Raw genomic sequence first — 13,808 nt, forward strand, 5'->3', positions numbered from 1 at the left:
TCTGTACTTATGTAAATAACCAGGCCAAGATTAATGAATATAAACTTACTTTGTAAACAAATTAGTCTTAATTTGGCTATCTTTGGTAGAAACAAGGGTGAATTTAGAGAGAAAATTATGGTTCAGTAGAAACTATAATACACATTTGTGGATGTTAGATTCTAGCACTATTAATTTTGCTTGAGGTTCTGTATTTACCTGAAAACTGAACTGGATTGTGAATCTTTCTAGTTTTTTCAAATCTCTGGCTATAACTCTCCAAACTAACATTTCCAATTTTCCCCCACTCTTGTGGTTTGTTTTTTGTATTTTTTTTTTTTTGTGGTACGCGGGCCTCTCACTGTTGTGGCCTCTCCCGTTGCGGAGCACAGGCTCCGGATGCGCAGGCTCAGAGGCCATGGCTCACGGGCCCAGCCGCTCCGCGGCATGTGGGATCCTCCCGGACCGGGGCACGAACCCGTGTCCCCTGCATCGGCAGGCGGACTCGCAACCACTGCGCCACCAGGGAAGCCCCTTCCCCCACTCTTTATCTTAGAATCATTGAGAACTAAAACTGCCCTTTTTCCTGAAGTTCTACTAACTGAAGCTACATGTCTCAGTATGAACTTTGGGGAAATCACCGCAATAACTCACGTGTAGACAATCTTCTTCACGTGTGTTGCTATATGGACCACTCTGAATGTTTACATGAACACTCGATGGCATCATCAAGAGACCTTCAAACTACAAAAGATGCTTCAACCCTGACATTTAGAATTCTTCTCAACTAGCTACCCTCAAAACTCAAAAAGTGATTGATAATTTTCTCCAATTCTTAATTCTTGTTTTTCTTTTGTCTCCATCAAATGCCTGATTGCCTGCACAATCGAAATGCCTGATTGCTTGCACCATAGGCTTAACTTTGGGAACCCACCTGTATCACCACATCTTGAAATGAGTTTAACTGAACTAAATTATTGTCAAGACTAATAGACTGGTTCAAGAAGATGGAACAATTTACCAGCCTAACTTTTAATATGTGAAACTTCCAAGGAAATTTCAGAGGAGGGAACTGTTCGGGCCCAGGACAGGCCAACTCAAAATATGCTTCAATGGCATATCGATTATTTTAAGTTAAAGTTACTTGAGAAACAGCTGATTAAAAAAAAAAAAAAAAAAAGATTACAAAAAGTGAGAAATAAATCTCCCATGTAAAGGTATCCCCTCTATACCAGGAGGACAGAAAGCACTCTTATCACAGAGTTAGGGAGTTCAAGGCTAAGAAAGCATATAAACAAACTTCATCACTTCTTTATTTGACTGCTATCCCTAGCACAAGCATCTTTGTTTTGTTAAATCTTCACAAATATTGTTTCTTTGTCTAAATGTGATATAAAAATAGCCTGCTTTGGTCATTTCAGGGGTCCTATTTATGTGAGAACTCCGTGCATACAAATTAAATTGTTTTTTTTTTCTCATTTTATTCAGTTTTGTGTCAATTTATTTGTTAGACCAGCCAAAAGAATTCAAGAGGGTTAGAGGGAAATTTCCCCCTCCCCAACGGTGTGTTCATATGTAATTTATATTGATTTATTATTTTCTTTTGCAAGAAAGAAAACCCACAGTTCATCATTTTCTTGCAGGATTTTTATGAAAAAAAAATCATTGGAGAGATTGAGGTAAAAGGTAACTCTACAGTTTTCTTTATTGGGAAGAATACAGGTTTGTGATATTAGAGATCTGGTTTCAGGCCTGCTTCTTTCCTAATTGTGATCTTGGGAAACCTTATTTTCTGCATCTGTATAACAAAAGCATTTGAAAAGATGACCTCTATTATTCCTTACTTCTACTGGATGTAGGAGTCTGAATATAAACAAATACTCTGTTTAAATTGTTTTTCCTTGAATAGAGTTAATCCTATATCTAAAAAACAATTAAGTCTAAAGCAAAGACAGGATTAAAGCAAACTCAAGGACCAAACTTAAGGAAAACCACCCTCGGTAAAACAGAGATATAAAGCTTTCTTTGGGCATGGACATATATACACTACCAAATGTAAAATAGATAGCTAGTGGGAAGCAGCCACATAGCACAGGGAGATCAGCTCAGTGCTTTGTGACCACCTAGAGGGGTGGGATAGGGAGGGTGGGAGGGAGATGCAAGAGGGAGGAGATATGGGGATATATGTATATGTATAGCTGATTCACTTTGTTATAAAGCAGAAACTAACACACCACTGTAAGGTAATTATACTCCAATAAAGATGTTAAAAAAAAAAAAAACTGTTTATGTCTGAGGTTGCTAATCTAGGGGAAAAACCAGGGGGACGGGCTTCCCTGGGGACACGGGTTCGTGCCCCGGTCCGGGAAGATCCCACATGCCACGGAGCGACTGGGCCCGTGAGCCATGGCCGCTGAGCCTGCGCGTCTGGAGCCTGTGCTCCGCAAGGGGAGAGGCCACAGCAGTGAGAGGCCCGCGTACCGCAAAAAAAAAAAAAAAAAAAAAACACCAGGGGACTCGCATGTCAAATCTGATTAAAATCCTATCATCACGTATCAGCTATGTAACATTGTGCAAGTTTGTCTCTTTTTTAAAATCTACTTTCAGCTTCAGTTTTCTCATCTATGAACTAGACAATAGGAATAAATGAAATGGTGTTTGTAATATACCCCGCACAAAAAAGGCACCCAGTAAATGCTAAGTGCAGGTAGACCTCACTTAGCAGCAAGTAAAAGTGTGATTTTTTTTTTCTCTAGCACCCTTCAGTCAAGACAGTAGAGGGACTCTCTAATACACTCTGATCCATCACGCCTAACTGTCTGTGCCTCCCTTTGAGTGACATTCAACAAAATGCTTCTCTTTTATAACATGGTGGTCTTTCCATCTGTCATTACTATCTTATTTTCTGGCCAATAATCATGAATATCAGCAAATATTTTGATGTTTTGCCAAAGAATAAGCATACAAAACATTATTTTAATATTTCAAGTCTATACTAAAGGTTAAAATATATTTTATTACCACCAGATACTACTGAATGTCAGATGGGCAAGGGTCTTACTCTAAACTTAGAAATGGCTACATTTGTACCACAAGGACAATTATAATAAATGCTTGAAAGAGGTTACCTAGTGGACTCCTCTAAACTTCTGTTGAAGATAAGTAATAAATTTTTCATAGGGATTAGTTTTTAAGTATCCCATATAATACTGATCAATTTAATACTCTCATTTTCTCAAAAATATCCTGTGTGATAAATGAAGCAGAAATGTTAGACATTTTTAAAATGCTTGCTTCTTTTTATTACGTTCCCTTATTTTTGGAATTTTTTTGTTTCTTTGTTTATTTAGTCTTTTATCTGCTTTGCCTATTTTGAAAAGGTAAGATATTGGATGAACCCTAAAGAGGGACAAAATATGAGGTCTTTAAAATCAGATGTTTAAAAGAGATAGTTAAGTGGCTATCTGAGTTACTTGGCAAACATCAACTTCTTCACCTGTTATATGGGAATAATATTTACTACCTTGTAGGAATGTAGTGAAATATAATGAAATAATGTACATGAAAGTATTTATACATTTGTTATACTAAACAAATGACTAATTACTACTAAAATAAACAATGAAATAAGTTCCATCATTTGTACTATTGAACACTTGGTTCATTGGAAAAGAAAATTTCACTTAGCTTGATGATAATTATGCAGAATTTTAACTCAAGAATGGTGTTCTGTGGCTGAAAAGTCTATCTTCTATTATCAATAAAGTAGATTCAGGAGTTTTCACATGGATTAATGACAGTAAAAGAAGGACACCTGCTACTCAAGCAGATTGGCCAAAGAATCTTGGGCCAACAGTACAGCCAGAACAAAAGATAGCATTTTAGTACTTCTAGATTAATTTTCTATTATAGTAAGAGGCAAATTTAATTCTATAAAACAAATTCTAATGAGTTTTCAGGGAGGGTATCAGAAGTTGAAGGAGACCATTTCTTCTACCTGTGAATGAAATATGTTGTCTGCCACAACAGTAAACAAAAGATGTTGCAGCCATCAAGCCACTACAGCCATACTCCACCCCATGATGAGCCCCTAGGGAACTCAGGATGGAGGAAAATGGGCTGTCCACTGCCAAGCCCTCAGTCACTGCAGCCACCCTGCAACGGTATACCCTGAGGGAACTCAGGATGGGAAAGAACAGGATACTGGCCTTAGATAGCTAAGGTGCATATCAAAGGAATGATTTCAAGGAGCCCAGACTCTTACAACTTCCCATACATAGAAAAGTGCTAAATTAGTTAACTTGAGATGTCTAATTTTCTTTAATTAACAATAATCTTTTGAAGTTTGGATGACCTGGTCTTCATTGCAAAAACTCTTATATATCCTGATTCTTCCCTTACCTCTCTAGAGTACCTCCCTTACCTCACTCAGAGATCTCTGAGAGTCTGTCTTTCAGCTTGAAGTCCGAAGAAAATCCATGGAATAAAACATAATCCTCAACTTTTAGGTTGTGCCTTTGTTTTTAGTTGACATACCCTAACCATCAGAAAAAACAAAACAGTAAGCTAAAAATAAAAAATAAAATCAATTACAGCTTCTAAAAATCCATCAGAGTAGCTGAGGGTACAAAAATAAATTCCAGAAAGAGACAATATCTTCCCAGGTAAGAAAGACCCATGTCTGGTTTCATTCCTAATAAAATGGCAAAAAAAAGGATAAACGTACCATGAATGGGGGTAAAGAGAAAAAGGCCAAAGTTTTAATAAACTTCCAATGTCTCTGTGAGTTGGCATGATGTCTTACAATTCAAAGGAGCCGCATTCACAGACTACGTCTCCATTCACCTGAACTTCTTTCCTCTGGTTCCTTGGGTGATTATACACTCACAGAATACCCATGGCTGAGCACAGGGAAATCCCTTCCAGTGTGCCAGACCTTCGTGTGCTCAAAGCAGTGATCTGCATCTGGGATTAGGACATGAAAGCTAAGAAAGAATCCTGAGGCGCACTGGGCATTATCTCATGCATGGTAACAACTCACTGAAGATGGGGAACAAAGCTGGAGGCAGAAGAAAAATCTCCTTTGGTGATGAAATTAGAAAAGGGTTGAAGAGGAAAAACAATTCCTCAGAGGCTCAAAATGTCTGTGACCATAGTTTAAAAAAAAAAAAAAAAAAAAGAGAGAGAGAGAGAAAACTATCCCATGGTAAGGAAACATGGTAATAGGCTAAAGTAGAGAGCTCCTAAGCCTTGCTGCAAAGAAGCAAGATAACGTGACCCACGATTTAGAAAACAAAATCAACAGAAGCAACCACCGTGAATTAAACAAGCAATTGCAGGCATGAAAAAAATCACACATCAGAAACTCAAGTATTCTGAATAAAAGTTGATAAAAATAAGGAAGATTGAAATAGCTGTTGACTGATTGCAAAAAGAAAAAATGGAAGAAAAAGGTAAAATCACCTTCAAAATAAAGAATGACTTAAAAGGAAACCCGGGGAGAGCTTATTCTACCAAAAGGGGCATTGATGCTAAGAATTAGAAGAACCCCAAATAAATGAAATTAAAGTAAGAAGTAGGTAAAAATTACATTTAATGTAATTTAATATAGAAGATAGGCAATGAATATTCAATATACATATTATATTATTCTTTCAAGAGAAAAAAATACAACTCCTAAACAAAACTGATGTTTAGAACAATAATCAAAAATACTCCAGAAATAAAGAAAACACAATTCATTGTTAAAAGAGAAGCAAATGGTCCTAAAATGAATAAAAAGGTGCTTAACTTAACTAACACTAAGTAATATGTAAACTAAAACAGTACTGAAATGCTATGCCACACCCTTCAATTTGGCAAAAATTAAAGTTTGGCAATATTCTCTATTGGAAAGGCTGGAAAGAAACAGATATTCTCATACATTTCTGATTTGAGCACAAAATGTACAAGTCCAATGTCTGAAAACTTTCCAATATCTCATAAATTATTTTTGTTCTCTGATCCAATAATCTCACTTCTAGGAATCTCTCCTAAAGACACATTTCCAGAAATATAAAATAAAATATGCACAAGATTATTCACTGTAGCATTAATTGTAATAGTAAAATATTTTAGACAATCCGAATGTCCATCCACAGGGTACAGAAAAACAATGGAATATTATGGCATGTGAAAAAATAGACATACAAATAAGCAAATGAATCAAGGGAGTTTTCTGTATCCAATTTTGGAGTGACCTCCAAGAGAAAGAAGGCAAGATGAAGATCAATGTATCTAGTAGTCTTTTTTTTTAATATAAGAAAGGAATGGAAATAAGGATAAGTTAGGCAAGAAAGATTGCAGGAAGCATGAACAAGAAACTAATAATTATTAATTATAAGATTTGGGATGGTGGAAACTGAGGTGGAAGAACAGAAGAACTTTTCTGAGTATGCAGTTTTGAATTATTTAAATGCCTTATCTGTCTGAAAAATAAAATGAAATTTAAAAGGTGTAAAACTTAGACTTGGAAACAAACTGAGAAATTCTTCGTAACTGTATATCAAGTTTCTAACGTATCCATTGAAGGAAAAGAATTGGTCAAATAACATAAACATAATTCTCTGTAGGACATATCTGGCGGGGGGAGGGTTGGGGGGATCTGCAAATAACAAACCACTTACGTCGCCTACTGTTAACATACTGTTGATTATGCAATTAGAGTTAATTTTTGAATCTCACAGGATAAAACAAATAAGTAAATATTTAAATATTATTGGGAAAAAAAGGTTTTAGTGTCAGAGAAAAGACATATAGATTTGTTAGCACCATTTACTGAAAGAGCTTTGTAAGAATAGCATCCCAGAAGACCTGGAGTCCAGATCCTGGCTAATTCCAAGCAGGGAAATTAGAGGGTGAACCTGGGAATTCTTGCTGTGCCTGAGAGCAGGGAGGGTTCAAAAATCACATAGCGACCTAACAAAGAGACACAGAAGCCAGGTTAAAGGGTCAGTCTCTGGCTAAATTTGACACTGTTTGAGCCTAAAAACAAAAAATGATGATACTAGATTTTAAAACATTGAATGAATAAAAAATACGGTGATAATTAAAACAAAAGAGGGAAACACACACACACACACCCTTCGTGTGATGGCAGTCACTTCTGCCATCAGTGGTAATGATTGTTATACCAATGCGTTACTATGAAAATTAGTAATAAAGCAGGATTTAGACTACAATATAGCTGCTAAGTGCTGTGTTGTCGTTCCCCCTGCTCAAAATAAAGTTATTTCTTAACTATACCTGTCTGCTGTACACCTGTAGCAGCCAGGGACGCTTGGTCTCATACATGTTGAAAAAGAAAAAAAAAAAAAGTAATAAAAGGTAAATAGACTTTGCCCTTTTTTTTTAAAGATACTCAGTTGTTGTGGCAGTCTTTTCTCAGAAGAATACCTGCTAATATGTGGGATAAATATGATAGAAAAACATTATTTTGAAGCCCCCAATAAACTCATTCTTTCAGAAAGTGATGGATGCTAAAACCGTTAGTCTCATGAGTGTCATGGCGCCAAAGAATCATCCAACAGGTTACTTGCTAATAGCCAAGAGAAAAACAAACCTTCTCAAACAAACGATCTGTCAACTGTATTTTCACAAAACTGGCAGACTTAGAATCGCTAATATTGATACAACCTGACGATATATGCCTCCTGATGTGATGCAAAATAAAATACACAGCATTGTTTTTCAAGTCTTTTTTCCAGCAGCAAAAATTCAAGCCTTTAGACATAACATTTTACAATATAAAAGTGATAGGAAAAAAAGTTAATACACTCTGCAAGGAAACAATCTGACAAAGACAGAATATAAGACATTCTATAGGACAACTGGTCTGCTTTCTTCAGAAAGTCAATATCATGGGAAAATGAGGAACTGTAGATTAGAAAAGACTAAAAAAAAAAAACTAATAAATATGATGCATGAATTTAACTTGGTTTAACTCTCTGGTTTTAAAAAATACTGTGTTGGATTTTTTTGAAGCAGAGGAGAAAATTTAAGCATTAATACTACATTAGCTAATATTAGAAAACTATTGTTTTTTTTTAAGTGTGATGATACTGAGGTGAAAAATATTATTATTTTTAGAAGAAATTTGAAGTATTTAGGGTGAACTATCATGACTTGTGTGGCTTATTTTCCATCTTTCAACTGGTTGAGAAGAGTAGATAGGCTAGAAAGATGATAAAAAGATAGATGAATAGAGTGGTAAAAGAAATATGAGTAAATGTTAATTTTTAAATACAGTTAATTTTCAGATGTATAGATAATTATTACCACTCTTTTAATATCTTAAAATTATTTTAATGTTTGTACATTTTCATAATAAAAGTTTTATTGTGATTCCCTCTAATGTAAAAAGCTCTAAAGGAGAAACTAAATCTTCTTTGGGTGATGTTCAAATTAGACCAGATTTCTGGTTAACTTGACATTGGTTAGCTGCCTTTCATTTCTTCATCTTTTTGATATTAGAAACTAGCAGTTGTGTCCTACTGAAAACTTCCTTTGCAAATAGGGGAAGCCGGTCTGAGTAAACAAAGTTATTTGGTGGAGCACCCCAGAAAGCCCTGTAATTCCTTTTTTTCTTGTTTTGTGCCAATTGGAACATAAGCTCAATGGTTGAAGCAAGTTTTAGCTACCATATTGGTTCAGGAGCTGACATGCCAAGGATTGTAGAGTAGGACTATATAAGATGCCTAATTCCCTTATGTGTGTGAATGTTCTACTGTTAGACTTATTTTAATGAGAGAAAAAATAAAACATTTGTGTTCACATCACTGTAATTTTAAGGCTTCTATTATTTTCAGTTTAACCTAATCCAAACAAATACAGCATTTATAAAAATTTTCCTGTCCAGATTCTGGATATGGTTATGTTAAGAAAATTTTCATGGCTATTTGTTGTAGACTGATTCATGGTCCTTAAATGATATCCATGTTACCTTATATGGCAAAAAAGGACTGCAGATGTAATTAAATTAAGAATCTTGAAATGGAGAGATTATCCTGAATTAGCCAGGTGAGTTTTTAATGAAATCACATGCATTCATAATCCCTCTTATAAAAGAGGGAGACAGGGAGTGATTAGAGAAAGACAGAAGGCAATGTGACCATGAAGACAGACATTGGATTGATGCTTCCACAGCCCAAGGAAGCCTGGCATCCACCAGAAGCTGGAAGAAGCAAGAAGTGGATTCTCCTGTAGAGCCTCCCAAGGGCGAGTAGCCTGACCAACACTTCCCTTTCAATGCAGTGAAACTGATAATGGGCTTCTGGCCTCCATAAAAGTGAGAAAACAAATTTCTGTTGTTTTAAGTAATTACTTGTGGTAATTGTTATAGCAGCCACAAGAAACTAATACAATATCTATTTCCACATGTAGAAGCAATTAGCCAGTTTCATGCTTTGCATTTGTTTCACATTTATAGCATCCCGACCGCATTTTTTTCCACAATCTGGCTAAAAATTCACATTAAGATCCAGTCGAAGGCACGTTTGAACGTTCGAAAGCAAAATTAAAGAGTTCTACATTTCCTAGGATACGCTACCACAGCAGCAACACCAACTAACAGCCCCTGACTGTTTTCTCTGTGCTGGTGCTCACTAATCTCAACTAATCTGAGCAACTCATTGAAGTGGAGATTTTGCTAGTTTCCTATTTAAGGATGGCAAAAGAGTGGCTTACACAGTTTAAGAGCCCACGGCTACGGCAGTGGCAGGGTCCATCTGAAGACCAGAGATGTCTGACTCCACAGCCTATTCTTTTAACCAACATAACTAACTCACCATCTCTAAAAAGGAAGCACTGATCTTGGACTTGAGTCTACCTTAGGATACTTGGTACATATCAATTATCTTCTTTTTCTAATTCACTGGCATCAGGTATGAAATAGACTTCTATTTGTAATTTGGTGCTCTCAGCTGTCACACTTCTTGGTTACAAACTTCTACCCGGTACTACAGAATGATCAAATTTCAGCAGGTTTAAGACCTTACTAAACATTAATTGCAGAATCTTGTGATAGATGAAGATATCTTTGATGAATCATTAACAGAGAAGTTAGCTAGAATTTGACACCTGAAGAGTTAGGGAGCAAAGAAATTACAAAATGCATGCAAAATGCAATCTACTGTCTTGTATGGAATTTTCAATCTATTGTCAAATAGATTACAAAACCTACCTGCTCCATGAGAGATGTGCATTTTCATTACAAGGGAAAAACTAGCAATGTAACTCACTTAAAAATATGACAGGGCTTCCCTGGTGGCGCAGTGGTTGCGCGTCCGCCTGCCGATGCAGGGGAACCGGGTTCGCGCCCCGGTCTGGGAGGATCCCACATGCCGCGGAGCGGCTGGGCCCGTGGGCCATGGCCGCTGAGCCTGTGCGTCCGGAGCCTGTGCTCCGCAACGGGAGAGGCCACAACAGAGGGAGGCCCGCGTACTACAAAAAAAAAAAAAAAAATGACAAAAATATATCTAAATGAGCAATTAATATTGAACTCTGTTCATAAAAACTAAATTGTTCAGGGTTTTTTGTTTGATTTAGTTTCAAATTTGTATTGAGCCCCCCAAATTCAAGAATTTCTTTTTATTATAAGAAAAAACCAAATTCATCTTGATTCATGGGAAAATTATAGACTTTAATAATATTCACTTATTAATGTTTATGATATCTACCATTTTTATTAGCGCTTTGCATTTTCTAAACATTCCTACAAAATTATATAATCTCAAACCCATAACATTGTAAGGTATGTATATCAACATCCACATTATGGGTGAATAAAGTGAATTTCAAGATTTTAAGTAGCTATCCATACTCACATAGTAAATAAATGTTAAATTAGGTCTTGAAGTCTTTCAGATTTCAAAGTCTACACAGAATTTTAGCTGCATCATCCTGCCAGGGAGCTGTAAGAAAACCTCAGAGGTGGGAAAATATATTAACTAGAAAAGGACAAACAGAATTTGAATGTGTGTAAGCATTTGGCAAATGTAATTCCAATTCTTCTGGCTTAATTTGAGTCCTTTAAAGTCACATGGGGAAAAAAAAAAAGAAAGAAAAATATCTGCAATGACCTTACTGGCACCTTGTCCTTGTAACTCTGTAACTTGTACTGTAGAATCCGTTAAACCTCTCTAGGCATTTGACCCCTAATCAGATCATGAGACCACACATTCTTATGGGGGAAATACAAGAGTCTTTTGTCAGCAGTTTATTTACAAAGTAACAGTGAATCAACCTTGCTACCAGCTTGTTCTAGTTCTTCAAGAATGGGTTATTTCTATGGGCAGGACAAGAAAAAAGACACAGATATAGAGAATGGACTTCAGGACACGGGGAGGGGGAAGGGTAAACTGGGGCGAAGTGAGAGAGTGGCATGGACATATATACACTACCAAATGTAAAATAGATAGCTAGTGGGAAGCAGCCGCATAGCACAGGGAGATCAGCTTGGTGCTTTGTGACCACCTAGAGGGGTGGGATAGGGAGGGTAGGAGGGAGATGCAAGAGAGAGGAGATATGGGGATATATGTACATGTATAGCTGATTCACTTTGTTATAAAGCAGAAACTAACACACCATTGTAAAGCAATTATACTCCAATAAAGGTGTTTAAAAAAAAAAAAAGGAAGGAATGGGTTCTTTATTATTCAACAGTAATTTGGACCTTGTCTAGTGTTTCATTTCTCCCAAAGTTGAAATTGTTACCCTTGACACTATGACTCCCAGTAATGGAATCTTTTCTTTCTCTTGCTGGATCTCCTGAATGGTGTTTGGATTTCTAAATAACTGAATTCTAGATGGATTTCTCTGGTTTATAGCTTGGACTTCTGTCCTTTGGATTCATTCTGGACTTTTTGCTGTTTTTTCTACTTTCTGTGTCTTGAATCTTTCATCAGAGCATGCCATCTACCACCATCCGTCTACCTTCCTGCCCAGGTGGTCATCCTTGTCTCACCAACTTTCCATGGCTGCCTAACTCATATTTTCAGCTTTCTCTGGTTTGAATGCTCTTATGGCTATCCAGAGGAATTATGAAGGTTTCTCCTTAATTTTTTATAAAAGAGAATGATGGAATATCATTTTAAATGTTTGTAGGGCTTGTGAAGTTTTCTTCTTTATTTTTTTTAAAAAAAGGAGTACGATATAACAGAAGATAGCATCATATGTTTGGGGCTCAGATAGACCTGGGTAAATGCCTGGCCTTTCCATTTAATCACTTTGTAACTGAGGAAGCGACCTGGAAATAAATGGTCCCTTTCTCTTCTGTTGGGTTTATGCACCCTATTTATAGTCCTATCTATGTTTTTCCTTAATTTCTGTCAAGCCCCACTTCATTGATCCCATCGTACTGCACTACTTTAGCTCAAGCCCTTGAAATTTTCCACCTTTATCACATGGAGACTTGTAATGCACCTTCCAACCTTGAGTTTCGCTCCTTTTAAAGTTCATTCTCTTCACTGCTTCCATGATCTCCCCTGATTTTACACATCATTCTCTGACTAGAATATCCTTTCCTCTTCTACTAAGAATTCCTACTCATTTTCCAAAACTCAGTTTAGATACTACCACTTGTGGGAATCATTAGACGACCCCCTCCACTATTCCCTTTCTCTGATCCACACATACTCACCAACTCTCTGCGTTAGAAGGGCCTCTTGCATAATCCCACAAAACATATTAGCATTTACCATGCTGGGTTTTCATTGTTTATATACGAGTTTATCCTTGAGCACTTGAAATTTTTATTTCTATAAATCTATAGTTCCTAGTATAATAGTTTGAACTTATTAATTACCCAGAAATGTTTGTTATGCAAAGATGGAAGTTACCACTGCAACTCTCAGAAGCAATTGAGAACTCCCAATAAAGGGAACTCTGCTTTATCCTTCAGCAATACATACTTTTTAATCATTCCTTTTTTCACTTCTAGCTGCAAGTCTAATATGTCAGCTTCCATTTACTGTTTGATTACCATGAGGCAGGGAAATAGGATAATTTTGTTGACTAGATTTTATGAGTTCTGCTCTGATAAGTAGTAAGCGAACTGGTCATCCAGTCATTCATTTAATATAAATTTAGTAAGCCCTCACTATGTATCTGGACCTCTATTAAGGAGTCCTGGGTACCAAAAAAAAAAGAAAACAAAAACAAAACCATAGTCCTTCAAACCCGTAATCTAATAGAAATGTATTCTTGTAAATGCCCACTCTCCCCCTCTGATTGCCTTATGGAAAGGAAGTTCCTCTATCTATACAAATATATAAATATACATATTCATGCTAATATATGACTATATAAATAACATGTATAAATAAAAATAAAATCTAGTAGTTTCAACATCAAATATTCAGTCCCAGAATTTGAAGCTGACTCACAAAATTCTGGATTTTTCTTTCCCTCTCCGTCTGTCAGCAGTGCTTGGCCAAGCACACACTGATTTTGTTATTATTACATAAAATACTCACCTGCCTTTTCACCACTCCTACACCCAAAGACATGGCCTTGCATTAGTGGACATTGGATATGACACAATGTCAAGCTGGGCTTCTCTAATGAAATTCTAGATGACTCTGGGATAACCTATAACTTGACCTTGTAGTGGATACATGTATGTTACACCTATCTCCTTTCGAAAATCCCCTTCCATAATGACTTAACTAGTCAGATTGCTAACTGAAGAGAAGTTTAAAGAGAGAAAAAAAAATCTAAAGTTCTTTATTTTATAACATTCCTTCTGTTCTCAACCCTAAGGTAAGCCCTGGGGCTGAGGAGTGAGTTTTACT

The 13,808-nt window shown here is 36.4% G+C and overlaps 1 non-coding gene across 1 annotated transcript; it reads left to right on the forward strand.

The window, feature by feature from the left end:
- Window positions 1-7,179: 7,179 nt before the first annotated feature.
- On the forward strand, window positions 7,180-7,311 carry LOC112063681 (small nucleolar RNA SNORA63). The gene has a single exon (XR_002891121.1). It is a non-coding gene; the product is annotated as a small nucleolar RNA SNORA63 (small nucleolar RNA).
- Window positions 7,312-13,808: the final 6,497 nt, after the last annotated feature.

Source organism: Physeter macrocephalus, chromosome 16 (genome assembly GCF_002837175.3).
Source record: "Physeter macrocephalus isolate SW-GA chromosome 16, ASM283717v5, whole genome shotgun sequence".
Taxonomy (NCBI): domain Eukaryota; kingdom Metazoa; phylum Chordata; class Mammalia; order Artiodactyla; family Physeteridae; genus Physeter; species Physeter macrocephalus.